This window comes from Suricata suricatta, chromosome 3 (assembly GCF_006229205.1).
Source record: "Suricata suricatta isolate VVHF042 chromosome 3, meerkat_22Aug2017_6uvM2_HiC, whole genome shotgun sequence".
Taxonomy (NCBI): Eukaryota; Metazoa; Chordata; class Mammalia; order Carnivora; family Herpestidae; genus Suricata; species Suricata suricatta.
In genome coordinates, this window is record NC_043702.1 from 167,508,735 (window position 1) to 167,522,975 (window position 14,241).

General features: G+C 46.7%; 1 protein-coding gene and 1 non-coding gene across 3 annotated transcripts in view; both read right to left on the minus strand.

The window, feature by feature from the left end:
• The window catches only part of PBX1 (PBX homeobox 1), a 284,299-nt gene that overhangs the window by 144,064 nt on the left and 125,994 nt on the right, over positions 1-14,241 (minus strand). The window lies entirely within an intron of this gene.
• On the minus strand, positions 2,774-2,875 carry LOC115288822. Its single transcript, XR_003907211.1, has one exon. It is a non-coding gene; the product is annotated as a U6 spliceosomal RNA (small nuclear RNA).

Here is a 14,241-nt window from a genome sequence, read left to right on the forward strand (position 1 = left end):
GTTGAGTGTCCGACTTTGGCTCAGGTCAGGATCCCACCGTCCGTGGGTTCAACTCCATGCTGATAGCTTGGAGCCTGAAGTCTGCTTCAGAATCTGTGTCTCCCTCTCTCTTTGAACCTCCCCTGCTCATGCTCTGTCTCTCTTTAGAAAATAAATAAACATTAAATGAGAAGTTGAAAGCCATAAAAGAGAACTCTCTTTTTAGTAACATTTCGATTATTTGAACATACAGCTGCTTGGGGGGAGGGGCAGGACGTTACCATATATTACTTCACCTAAAATATGCTCCGAAAACCCACCACCCATACTCACATGAGAGCCATACACCGAGGAATTCTGGGAAATCAACAAGAAGCCGACAAAAAAAAATCCCGAGACATCCTTCAGTGAACAGAGGAGTGTGTCCTGACCGACTGTGTTAAAAATCAAATAAAGTAAGAGATAACAAAGCCAACTTTTTAGCCGGCGAAGAATAAACCCGTCTGGTATTTAGAGTCCTACACGTGTGTATCCATCCAATTCCATAGCATCAGAGCTCTGATGCCCAGTAATATAATAATATTATTTTTGAGATCAGTTAAGGTATAAAATGTGCGTGCTCTCGGTCTTTAATATTAATAAGTCTTGTAACTAGCGGTTTCTTGTAGCCCCGAATTCTTGAGCACAACTAGAAAGGGCACTTATCCTGAAAAATCTAATAAATTTACAGTTTTATATACTTCCTTCAATTGTAAAAGTCTTGTTCAATAAACTTTAAAATGCCACTATAGAGCAATAACACAGACAGTATAAACCCAGCCCTGGGAAAGCTGTGCAACCAGAAATTGTTCCCCTTTCTGCTAGAGCAATAAAGTTTTATATGTTTGAACTGACTGTAAAAAGGTTTGAATGTTGGCAACTGGGGAATAATCTGTCTTCTTTATAGTTATTATCATATTTCCCACAAGACCCCTTGGTCTGTGTCAATCCTTCTTGTATATGACACCTTTGTACTGTCAGCGAAAGCAAGACTACTTTACTTTTTTTTTTTTTAACTATAGGACTTGTATCTGTTTTCCTTCAGATTACAGCTAACAGGAATAAATTATTTCTGACAAGCATCTATTGCAGTATTTTACCAAATAAAGCTGCTTGTGAGTTGCTTTTCCAAGAGCAAGGAGGGGGAGCCTTCTCCCCTTCCCTCCTCTCTTTCTCTCAGCTGATTCAAATGCAATTCAGGGATGGTTCCATTGGAGGAAATGCCGATAAAAAGAGATTTGTAGGAATGCGGCCCTGAATGCCAGAGCCCATGGTAACAGGAGGTGCGGTCCTGTGGGCGCTGTTGGGTCTGTTGGAGAAGAGGTTCCGGAAAGGTCGAAGGACGAGCCATCCCTTTTCCTTCCTGACCTGTCTCAGGTCTGAGAGTTTCTGTGCTTCTTGGTTCAGACCGAACGCCGAGTCCAGCCAGCAGAAGTGGCTGTGACCAGCAGGAGGGACACCCCAGTTGTCGCATGGAGGCTCCCGCTCTTGGCAAACAGGTCATCTCCGCTGGAACGAGCTTAGGCTCTTGATAATCAGCAGACACTGTGTGTATATGTGTGTGTCTGTATCTGAATGTGTACGTGTGTGTGTGTGTGTGTGTGTGTGTGTGTGTCCATTTGGGGATGTGGGTGTCTGGGTATGTGTCTGCCTGTCTGTGTGGGTCTCTCTTTCTCTCCCTCCTCCAATCCCACAACTACAATTCAACACCAAACATGCAAACCTTTACCAACCAATCCGCTACATGCAACCCGGCTGTGCTAATGAATTCTCTTCTCTGTCACATCTCTACACCATCCTTCCGAAGTGCTCCTGCCGCCCCACATTTAGGATAACACAGTGGGGAAGGTCAGAGAGGAGTAAGCATATTTGAAAACACCAAGCTTAAAAATCAGAAGACATTGTATGGTTGGACAGCAACAGAACTGGCACAGTAAGTTAATTACGTGTGCATTCTGGAAGAGACCGAGTCCCTCCAAGAGAACAGGACGGTCAGTCAGTCACTTGAACATAGACATATACAAACTCGCAGATACACAGGCAAGAGAGACGCACTTGAGCGCACACACTCACACTCAAACACAACTCAGCCAGCTCAAAATGAACAGTCACCTCAAATGGGGAAGTTCTGGGGTAGAAGGGTAAATGACAAACAAAATCTATAAATATGACAACTCTACCAAAATGAGGTCATGCACAGGAAACTGAGTAAATACAAGGGCATCTCAGTGATGCTGGAAAAACATGGAGCTCATGAGCACATTCAAGTTCACGAACAGGAGTCCAAGACATCCTCTTACTTTCCCCTCACCATCCCCATCTCCACGAACGTTCGGACAACACCATCATGTGCTCTCCCGGACCCCTTCAAACAGCAAACACTAACCTGTGCACAGAAGACACTAACCAGTCTCGTGACCATAGTCACCTCATAGGACCAGGAACAAGGCACACGATGCTCCCTCCTATGGCCCCTCCCCCAGAACTGCTACAAACAAGATTTTTTAACAGACGTGTAGGCACGCGCATGTTAATAACCCTCCGGTGACAGCTGCCTACAAGAAAACCATGGCGCCACGACACCAATTCTTTATTCTCTTCAAATTGGGTTCTTGATGTAGGTGAAAAGTTCTTGGGTTTGGGTCATATGTCATAGGGACATCAATAAAAAGAACAATAGATGCTCTTTTTAATGTCAGGGGCAAATGACACAGACAAAGGAAAGGGCACACATCACAAGTGCATAGCTCAGTGACACAATACAAAGTGCCTTACGAACGTGCACGTCATCTTTGGGCAGGACCATGCTAATCTTCCCTGTAGTGTTCTCATTTTTCTGAGACACAGCTGAAGTGAGCGCACAGGCTGAATTTAAAATGCTCTTACATGGCGGCAGCTCATCAGCTTCAGGTCCAGTAAGTAAACCACCAGCAAGTGGAATGGAGAGGTTATCGCCCAAAGAGCGAGGTATGGACCACAGGAGTCTAATTCATGGAAGGTATTTATGAAATGCAGATTTCTAGGCCAGTTCGCAAACCTGCAAACGCGGGGCCTGTGAATCTGCATTTTACACTTAAAAAACTATACCAGCAACTCCCACCTGAATCATGTTCCGTTTTTCAAGTACGAAGGGCCTCAGGACACCCCTACTGGGAGAGCAGGTGGTGAAATTCAAAGCACTGTGAACCATGCTTTTCGAAACAGAAAAGAAAGGGATTTAGAAAAATAGTGTCCAGGGGCCCTTGGCTGGCTCAGTCCGTTACACGTCCGACTTCAGCTCAGGTCATGATCTCATGGTTCGGGAGTTCAAGCCCCGCGTCAGGCTCTGTGCTGACAGCTCAGACAGCTCTGCTTTGGATTCTGTGTCTTTGGATTCTCTATCTGCTCCTCCCCTTCTCGTTCTCTGACTCTCTGCCTCTCAAAAAAAAAAGAAAAGAAAAGAAAAAAGAAAAATGGTGTCTTGGAAACCTTGCCTCGTTCTGCCTTTCCCCCAGACTCTGGTCTTCATACCTTTCCCGTTCTGTACACGCTACTGGGGTCTGGATGCTGAAAGGCAGAGTCTCCTGAAAAGGCCAGGAGTTGGGTCTCTCCCCTTCCTTTGTTATCCTTCTTCTTGTAAACTTCAACAAATCCAGGTATTTGTACAACCTCCCTGGCTCCTAAAATACACCCTATCTCATGAACCCAAACGCAGCTGCCTTTTACAGAACCCAGGTGAAAAAATGTCCTGGGACTCCAGAGGCACTCGGGAAGACGCGATGCGAGGCTCCAGCTTCCAGAACAAGTGAGGGGCGGAAGGATCCCACTAGCCCAGGGAGATTCCCGTTGAGAGGATCTGGTGGTGGCGTTCTTCAGCTTATAGAGTCTATCCAGATGTGATTATTTGATATGAAACTCTCCCAACATACAGACAGAGCACAAAAGGCAGATGAGTGGGCATCGGGCATTGTTGCTACCCCCACCACTGCTGTTCAACGGTCATCATGACCGTTACCGCTGCTACAACTGTGACTGCCGAGTTCTGGAGGTGGCCAGGCGTCAGGCACCCGTCCAGACTCCTCAGATGCACCAGCACATTCTATCCTGAGCTACTCACACTCTACTGCACCAATGGTATTATTAAGAGACAACATCCTGTCTCAGGTTGGGACTATTTTTCACGTATATCTAGCTTTCCTTTCTATTCCTTCCAAGGCCGAGTGTAAGGGTGTCTAGGCACATGCAGTAGACAAGGGCAGGGAGAGAACTTTGCTGTTAAATCCTGAAAGTAAGCCAAAGAAATAACAAGAGAGGTTATACACTAGGTGCCTTGGGACAACAAAATATACCTCAGATAATGCTTCTTTCTAGAAGGAACCAGAGTCTGGTGTAGGAGACTGGAAATAGGCAGAAGAAGGCTATGTATGAGAGCGGCATTACAGGGAAATAGCTGAGAAGTGATTGGAGCAGAGGGTGGGGTATATATTATAAGAAAAATATATACACAGTATGTACCCCTTTTCTCAAGAAATTCTTAATATCCTCCATAAGACAAAAATACGCTCACGCGAAACAATCAGAGAAACACCAGAAACTGTAAATGGCCAGCTGTTGCAAATAGTCGTGCAAATCTGAGGAGTCAAGAGAAAAGAAAATTCAATACAAGCTGTGGGTTTCTGAGAAAGGTAAGAAGACGCAAAGTGTGACAGGTGGACAGAGATATACACAGAGGAGACGTGTGCAGAGGACAAACAGGAGACGGCATCCCAGGAGTCATGGGAGGCATGACGACCAACCTGCCTGGCAGGTCTGGACCCAGGAGTGAGGACAAGATCCCGACGAGAGGAAGCAGACAGGTCAGCCTGGCCCCTCCCCTCGCTGGCGAAGACCCTAAATGGACCTGAGACGTGGAGCTGCGTCCAGGCCACCGTCCACCGTGCAAGCTGACCTAGGCCCTTCTGCTCCTGCGGAAATACTAAGGACCTCGGAAATCAAAGTGACACTAAGAAACAAAATCCCCAGAATGGGGACCATCTTATCACAGTAAAGATTGGGATGGTGGCTTGCTCTCATAAGCAGCAGCTAGATCTCAGAGGAAGAGATCACCGTGGATGGAAGGGCTCCAGGGAAAATTCTAACAGTGGCTGGGGGGGGGGGGGGTCTTCAGCAGGAAGCATTTTCTAAACTAAATCAAGGCCAATGATGGACATTCACTGTTGAGTCCTTCTTACCCCCAAATTCAGTGGTTCTGTGAAACCTCTGAACAGGAGAGGGAGGAATAACCCAACACTTAGAAGACTGTGGTCTCCTGGGTCCTCCTGACCTGGTGCCAACAATATAAACATCCAACCAGGGCCGTGTCCTTGACCGTGTGACCACCACTTGAACACCAGAGCAGAAAAGCACTGCTTAAAGTGAAAGCCTGTGAAGCTGGGGGCTTGAAAACATTATTTCTTGGGTGAAGTTCTTCGCCTCATCACTTATACATGTTTATTGTTTTGTTACTAACAACAGAAGTAATAGTAACATGTTGGTATTTGCATAATGCTTTATACCCTGACAAAACTTTCATAAGTGTGATTATGTTTACTCTTTTTTTAAAGTTTATTTATTTATTTTGAGAGACAGAGAGTGTGTATGCATAAGCAAGGGAGGGGTAGAGAGAGAGGGAAAGAGAGAGAATCCCAAGGAGGCTCTGCACTGTCAGCACAGTGCCTGATGTGGGACTTGAACCCACAAACCGCGAGCTCATGACCCAAGCTGAAACCAAGAGACGCTTAACCAACTGAGTCACTCAGGTGCCTCTATATTTACTCTTGAAAATAAAAAAGTTTGTTTGTTTATTTTGAGAGAGAAGGAGAGAGAAGGAATCCCAGTCTCCACACTCTCAACTCGGCAGAGTCTGATACAGGGCTCAATCCCCCAAACTGGGAGATAATGACCTGGGCTGAAATCAAAGGTCAGATGCTTAACTGACTGAGCCACCCAGGTGTCCCCGTCTCCTCTTGCTAATGAATTTATCCATGTTATCGATGAGGAAGCTAACACCCAGAGAGGGGAAATGACTCGCTCAGGGCCACACAGCAGGTAACCGCTAGTGATAGATGGGGGCCAATATCACCCGAGTCTTCATAATTTACTAAATGCTTGTCATACGTAAGAGACGGGGACTGACCACAACTAGGATGCAAAGGTGCGCGGGAGAGGTCACAGGAACCCAGCGCAAAGGACGGGCACCTTGAACACTGAAACTGACCACCTTTCAGTTCATTTCACGCCCCGCCCCACCTGCCTGGCTGGGTCTCTCCCATCATCCCGGCGGAGGCAGGGTCCCCACCTGACACGCTCACCCTACAGCTGGCACTGAAACTGGCAAGGAGGTAACAAAGATGACCCGGTCTGCTCCCCTCCCCCCACCTTACAGCAAAGCCACCACATTCTGGCCAGCTCCGCCCTGGCTACATAAAGTGCCAGGGAGTCTTTGGGGGTCATCAAGGGAGCCCCGACACACGAATTTCCATCTCTCCCAAGTAATCGAAGCGCCTCTCATCAGTTTCCACCGGAGAAACCGAGGGAGCCTCCAGCTCCCCAGTCCCAGCGAGCAGCAGGGCACGTTCTCCCCGCGGCCGGGGGATCCCGGGCCCCTCGGGAGCTGCCGAGGCCTTTCGGATGTGCAGGCTGCTAATCCAGTGTCATTAAGAACGTGCCTGTCTCCACGGCTCCGAGCACGCCTGCTTCTCCGCCTGAAGAAAAGCCACCCACGTGCTCCCACAGAGGGACCCGCGAGAGGCCCCGGGACCCACAAAGGGAAGCCAGCGTGCCAAGGGTTAAGCACACCCTGTAATAAGCATCTCTGTTCCGGCATGTTGCGAGAGCCCATTACCTCCCGCCACATTACCTCATTCATTTCTTATATGCGGATGGTTTATTTTCCCATGAGCACCCTGGCTCTCAGTATTAAGTCCCCTCCTTCGCCTCTATTTCTCTATCCATCACATTTAACACTCTGACAGTAACAGTCTATAATGTTTCTATTCTACAAAACCGCTCTGTCAACTCCGGGCTTCCAGAGCAGCAACTGAGGAAAATAAATAACATCAACGCCAGGGACGACAGCATCGCGGCTCCCTTTCTGCTGGGCTTTTTTATTTTATATTATTCTACAAAGGGAGGGAAAAAAAAATAAAGGGGCCAGGGGAGGTGGAAGCAAAGAAGAGAAGAATTTCCTTCTCCTCCAACAGACACTTAACAGACCTGAAGGGAGAGTCATGGCATCTCCCTTTCAGACAAAGAAGTGATTTCCCCTCTCTCCTCTCGAATCCCCTGACCATACCCCCCCTTTCCCTTTCCACGGTGGTTTACAAAAGGACGGATATTTACTGCACTCTCTCTACCTGCCGCTGTAGAAGCAAAACAACACAGAGCCGAGAGAGTGCGCGCACCCCATGCAAGGTGCAGGGCGATTCATAAATTCCTGTCATCTTTTCTGGAGCACGTGGGGGATGGGGGCAGTCCAGTGGTCCACACCTTTGCTGTGGGGGAGGCACCCAGGGAACAGCAATTCTGGAACCCCAGAGGAGGCAGCAAGGCAAGGGAACATGGACTCCTGAGGGATCAATCACTCCGGAAAGCTGCCTCGTCTCCGTATTCCGGGGGGCTACCAAAACGGTGTTTATTTTCATCATTTTGGATGTGAATCATTTAAAAACAGCTTATATTTCCATCTAGCTTCTTTAAAAGCTATCCAGATAGATAGGTAGATGGATAATCTTGAACATAATTTGGCTTCCTCTTCATGACCCAAATCGTTTATCATTATGAATGCCAATTACCACCCAGACCCACAGTTAGATGGGAGCCTGCCTGTCTATTGTACAGAAACTCCAACTGCTGGGCTGCGTTCAGTTCTCTCCTCTCCTTCGTACGGTTTTTCTGCCTCCCAGAGTACCCTCTCCTTCAAAGGCAGTGCACTGTGACAGTCAAGAACATGGCCGTGGTATCAGATCACGGAAGCCAAACCCAACTATTGGCCACGGAACCCTGTTTCCGATCCCCCCCATGCTCCGTCCTCCCCTGTGAAATGGAGACCAATGCGGTGGTTTGAAGATCACCAGAGTTAAGACCTTCAAGCGTTCAAGCCAATGTGTTCAGTTAGCAAATGTTCGCTGTGCTCGGTAAATATTAGTGGTTACCATGCATCCATTCCGGCAGGAGCTAGAAAACCAGACAGCAGCACGGCTAGAGTCATGTTTGAAATAAGAGTGAAGAGGTTTTGGGCAGTGGCCTTAGGCACTGTGATACGTCAACTGCACAGGCCCAATGTCAACTGCACAGGCCCAACGTCAACTGCACGGGCCCAAGGGCGTGGTGCCTTATCGTGGCCACAGGGAGGCCTTCTACGCTAACGCCCAGGCTCCGAGTTCCTTCAGACAGGTGGGCCCGCTAACACTGAGCTCTGAAAGGTGAGATGTCACCACAGAGAGACTCATTCGGGGATAAGGAAAGAATGAGGAGACAGGAGACAAAACTGGAAAAAAATAACTGAAGGCCTTTCACTGAACACTGCCAAACACAATCCTGTAATTCCTTCTATTCGACAGGAATAAGAGGGACTACGTATAAAAGTACTTTGAGCCATATGACGTACTCTGGGCATTACTGTCGTTACCAACGGACCATCTTTATCACTCAACTGCCCAACCTAGAGCCGTTGCAAAGTACTTCCAACCCTAAAGGCACTCAGAAAGGGGAGTCTTGTTTTTCCTCGGCTGCTACCCGAGGGGCCATGGGTCTCTTTTTTCTATCTCCGTCTGTGGTGGAACGAAGAAAAGGACAGGCTCAGGGCCCAACCCTCACTGATTCCCCAGACCTGCTCCCCACCCAGGGAAGGTCAGACCCCGGCGTGTCTAAGGCACTTACCGAAAAGCCTCAGAATAACGCCTGCATTCCAAGCGAAGGGGCGAATGGGAAAAAAAAAAGTTAAGACCAAATGGAATACAGCATGTCTGATGCCCCGAGGCCAGGAGGAACTAGTTCCTGATACTTCATTTCTTGTCTGGTTCAATTCCAAATCTCACAAACAATCTGACTTACGGAGGCAAAGATCTCTTCTGCTTTTATGACTCTTTATTTGGGGGTTGGGAGAGTGGATGTAAGGACCATAATCAGACTAAGTGACATTGTTTCATTATTTTAAACGATGACATTTCATTAGTGCTGCTTATAGTATTCCTTGACACTTTAATTTTTCTATTTTGGTGACAGAAAGGCAAAGGTGACCTCACAGCACCAAAGATGTCCCCTAGGGAAAGAGGGAGCTGAGCCTTTCATATAATTTCTTTCCAACAAATTAACACTGAGAACGCCTATGTATAAAGAAAGCACTGGAGGGGAAAACACATAGGTAGGTGCAGTTGCTGCCTTCAAAACTTGGTCATTTAGTGAAGAAAGGGGGACATATGAACAAGTGACTAAAATCAGGCATTGAATAATTAGAAAATACATGCTAATTAAAGCTACAGGCATTTTGTCATAGGACCATGGTAGAAAGGGTGACTACTTTGAATGGAAGTCTTAGGAGAGCTTTCAGATTTTCACCAAAACAGAGATATTTGAGAGGCTGCGAACTGTTAGCGGTCAAGGCCTCAGCAGACACAGTCATTCAACCTGTGTTCAAACCCCTACTCTGCCAATTCCAACCTGGGTAATCTGGGCAAGTAATTTAAGGCCTCAGAGCTCAGTTTGCTAGTCAATATGGTGGGGACAATGACAGTATATATGTCCCAGGCTTTACAGAGAAGGCTAAAGAAAATAATGAGTATAAATGACACCGTACCTGGTATATAACCCCTAAATGAAGATTAGCTATTATTATTATTAAAAAAATTTTTTAGTGTTTTATTTATTTTTGAGAGACAGAGAGACAGCGTGAGCAGGGGAGGGTCCGAGAGAGAGGGAGACACAGGATCCAAAGACAAGCTCCAGGCTCTGAGCTAGTTGTCTGCACAGAGCCCGACGCGGGGCTTGAACCCACCAACCGTGAGATCATAACCTGAGTCGAAGCCGGACGCTTAACTGATCGAACCAACCAGGCACCCAAAGATTAGTTATTATTAATATAATATTTCTCTAACCCTTATGAAGTATCTGATATTACCATCTCCACTTTCAGTACCGAGATAACAGACAGGAGAGAAATCAGGTCAATGTCACACAGTAGATGGAAGATTCAGGACACAAATCCAGATCAATCTGACTCCAAAGTCAAAATTCTTTCTCACTATATTTTACTCTGGTCCACAAGAAACTCTGCCTCCTCCCAGAAAGGAGGTGCAGGATCTAGAAGGCAAAGCCTCAGAAATCACCAGAAAATAGAGCATGACTCTAACAGATCACACGCTGTCACTGGAGAGACAAAGTCAAACAAATGTCAGACACATAGCCAATAGGAAAACCAACAACACCCAGAAGTGATCACAGCATTCTGTGAAACTGAAAGGTGTAACACAATCTGAAATGAACGAAACTCTACCGGGCATTCAAACTCCCTCCCTGTCCTGATTTCTTTGTTCTTATTCGGGCCAAGCCCATTCTCCCAGGTAACACCTTACACACAGATACATAAAGAGATGGAAGACAACTTGGAGTCTAGTTCAAACTTGCACACGACGCAGCAAATGCCTCTACGACAATCCTTGTGAAGCCTCGTTTCCCACAGCTACGGGACAGGGGCACCTCTGACCACGCCCTCTGGTAACTTGGGGGCAGTCATCATTGATAAACAGCTTTTCACTGAGCTAAGTCATCTCCCATCTCAAACATTTTGTGGAATCCAAATGAATCAATGAATTCAATGATTCAACCATTCTTGAGATGGACCTTTCCTTCAACCTCCATATCTAGATGCTCACCATCTGCTCTTAATCCTTCTTTCAAAACAGCCTGAGATTTTCATTTCCAAAATGCCATTGATTTACCCAGACTCCAGGTCCTCTTGTCTCCTGGCTGACTTCCCTGCCTTCAATCTCTCTTCAGCTTAGTATACATCCTGCACATTTTAATTAGAATAAAAGTCCTTAACTCTGGTTTCAGGATACGTCATTTGTGCTCAAACAACCACAGGGTCCCCACTTCTTGCCTGAACCCCTCTGCTAGTCATTCAATGCCACACTATCAACGCCTACCACTTTACCTACTACATCCTATCTCTCATGCTTGCCAGTACGTATCTTCCAACGTGGTCTAAGCAACCATTGCATAGGACAGTCCCACAAAGAGACCATGACCACAGAAGCAAGTGTACATAAGTTTTATGTAACACGTCTAGAGCCATATAGCCACTCATGGATGAGCTCGGGCTCACTCTTCTGACTGTATGGGGCTCTCTCTCGAAGTCCATCAAAATACAATATGGTACTCAAGTTGCCTGCGTCTAGAGAATATTGGGACCAGCAGATAAGATGGCACCCATGGGACTCCCTAGTTCATATCATGAATGATTATGGAGCACCTACTAAATGCCGAAGCCTGTCCTAAAAAACTGGAAGAAGAATATAAACAGGCATTATCCTGAAAGTGCTTATGGTCCAATAGGAATATTATAAACATATAAAAAATAAAAGACTAGGTAATCAAAGTTAATATGAAGGAATCTATAAGGCAAAGTGAATACAAAGAAGAAGGAATAGGACTGAGTCAGAGTAGTCGGAAAAGGCCTCTGCTAGGGTTTCAATGGTTAGTTGTAGTTCACTTTATGGATGGCAAGTACAGGGAATTCCTGGTGGAAGAGACAACCTTCAAAGGTACGGGGGTGAAAAAGTGGCAAGTTTTAGGTATTGTAGGTGACTGCACATATTTGTAGCCTACGATGATCTAGAAGAAAATGGTAGGAACAGAAGAAACTGGTGAGGAAGACCAGGGCTAGATCCCAAGGCTAACGGACATACACCAAGGGCTTCGGAGTTCATCCTGCAGACTTCCACCCTGCGTCTATGATACATACATACTCGATGATGATCGGATTCAGGGCATACTACAGAGGGTGTGCCCAGAGAAATGCACGATCCCCAGCAGACTACAGAGGTACTTTTCTTCCCCTAAGGAAAGCATACAGGAATTCAAGTGACTGAAACTAACATTTGAGTCTTGATCATTTGAATTAGTTTAAAATTTTAAAGAATGTGTTATTAATATCAAGACTCTTTGTGATATACTTCACAACTGCAGATTCGAGACTATGGCTTTTGGCAAAGGGGCTTCCAGGGACGAACTCTCGATAGGGGTGGGGCGAGCCGGTTTGCATGTTGAGAGTGTCATGGTGGGCGTCAGAGTGGAGGAAGAGCTGTGAGATAGTAGGGGCAGAGATACCAGTTCGGAGGTCACCGTTGCTGTCTGGGTGAAAGATGGTGAGGGCCTGACCCAGGACTGCGGCAGACGGGGTGGGGAGCGGGGAGATGGTATGAGACATAGTTAGCCTGTGTTTACTTTTGTACTTTCTCATCTGGCAGGAGGCCTGGCATAACATGTTCAGTAAATGTGCGCTGCTAGAATCAACACAAATTTCCAATGATTCAATGGAGGAGGGGAAGAAGTGAAGAGTCTGACACATGTATGAAGTTTATGGATCGGGCAGATGAAAGAAAACACAGAGGAAGAAGACCTGATGTGGACAGGGGCGTTGAGGAGGTCTGCCCTGGATGGCGTAGGGCTGAGGACCCTGTGGGACATGGGGGTAGAAATACCTGCTGGGCAGTTTTGGGTGCAGATCTGAAACTCACAGAATCCACCGGGGTTGAAAACACAGGTGTTAGTAATTTACTATTTGTTCAGTAAAGATTTACTGAATATTTGCTTTGGTTCAGATATTGTACCATTCACTGGGGCTGCAGAGGGTGACAAGAAAGGAGAGGGCCCTGTCCTCAGTAAGATTACAAGCAGATACATTTGTGAGGAGATAAATACAGTCGTGAGAAATGGTGGGGGATTTTTGGTGACGACTCCAAAGAGAGGCACCATTAAAGATAACTGTGAGGTGCCAACCAATGAACTATGAAGCAAATAAGATGAAATGGAAATCAAGGGGGGCCAAAGGTTTCATAAGAGAAAAGTCATGGGTGTCAAATACAGCAAGAGTATAGAATTAGAGGGCTCTGGGTTAAGTGTCCAACTTCGGCTCAGGTCATGATCTCACAGTTCATGGGTTCGAGCCCCATGTCAGGCTCTGTGTGACAGCTCAGAGCCTGTTTTGGATTCTGTGTCTCCCTCTCTGCCCCTCCCAACCTTGTGCTCTGTCTCTCTCTCTCAAAAATGAATAAACATTTAAAAAAATTTTTTATAAAAGGATATAGAATTAGAAAGGATGGAGATTGGATTTGTCAACTGGGAGAGTCCATGATCTGGAGAGGCAGAAATCTCACTGCAACAGAAGCAAAGAAGCTTCTAGACGTTATTGAAGGAAGTTGGAAATCTCAGAATCAATAGAGAGGGTAGCTGTAAAGTCTGGAATAGCCCCAGGTGAGACCTGGGTCAGGAAGTACAGAAGATGTAATGGACAGTTTTAGATGAAGTCAAAACAGAACACGACCCACGAAAAGGCTGGGCTGGGAAAACACCGCCCTAGCTCCCCTGAAGGGCACACGGAGGCATTAGATACTTCTGCTTAGCAACATGTCGCTAAAAGGAAGGCACCGTGGTGTCCCGAGCAGATGTTCCCAGGGGGGTCTAAGGACAGGTCCGTTCTTCACTGGCTGTGTGACGCTCGGGGAAAGGCCTGGCCTCGAACTAGCTGGGCCTGGAGAGCACATGTCTGCAAAAGCTGCAAACGGAACGACAGACACAACTCAACAGACTAGCCAATGGCGTGGCTCTGACTGTCCAGCCACGTGAGGCAACACCGGGAAGAGGTCAAGGCAAAAGAGGGGAGGGTAGGAGCGGGAAGACAAGAAGGGAGAAGGTCCCTCAGAGTGAACATCTCAGGAGCAATGGGAGACAGAGACGTGAAGGATGCCATAAAAACGTCATGCTTGGCTCTCAAAGACATGCCGTGTTTTACTCAGTTTACAAGACGAACAACTTTCAGCATTCTCCGGTGCCATACTTCTCCCTGGCCCTGCTAGGTATCATAATAACTGTAACGCTGGTTTCCCCCACAATCTGAATGCAGTGTCCTCTGAAACTTTCCAGAACTTCCGCTTTTGGGCATAGAACAAACAGGCAATCACCATTCATTTATATGGAAATTTTTTT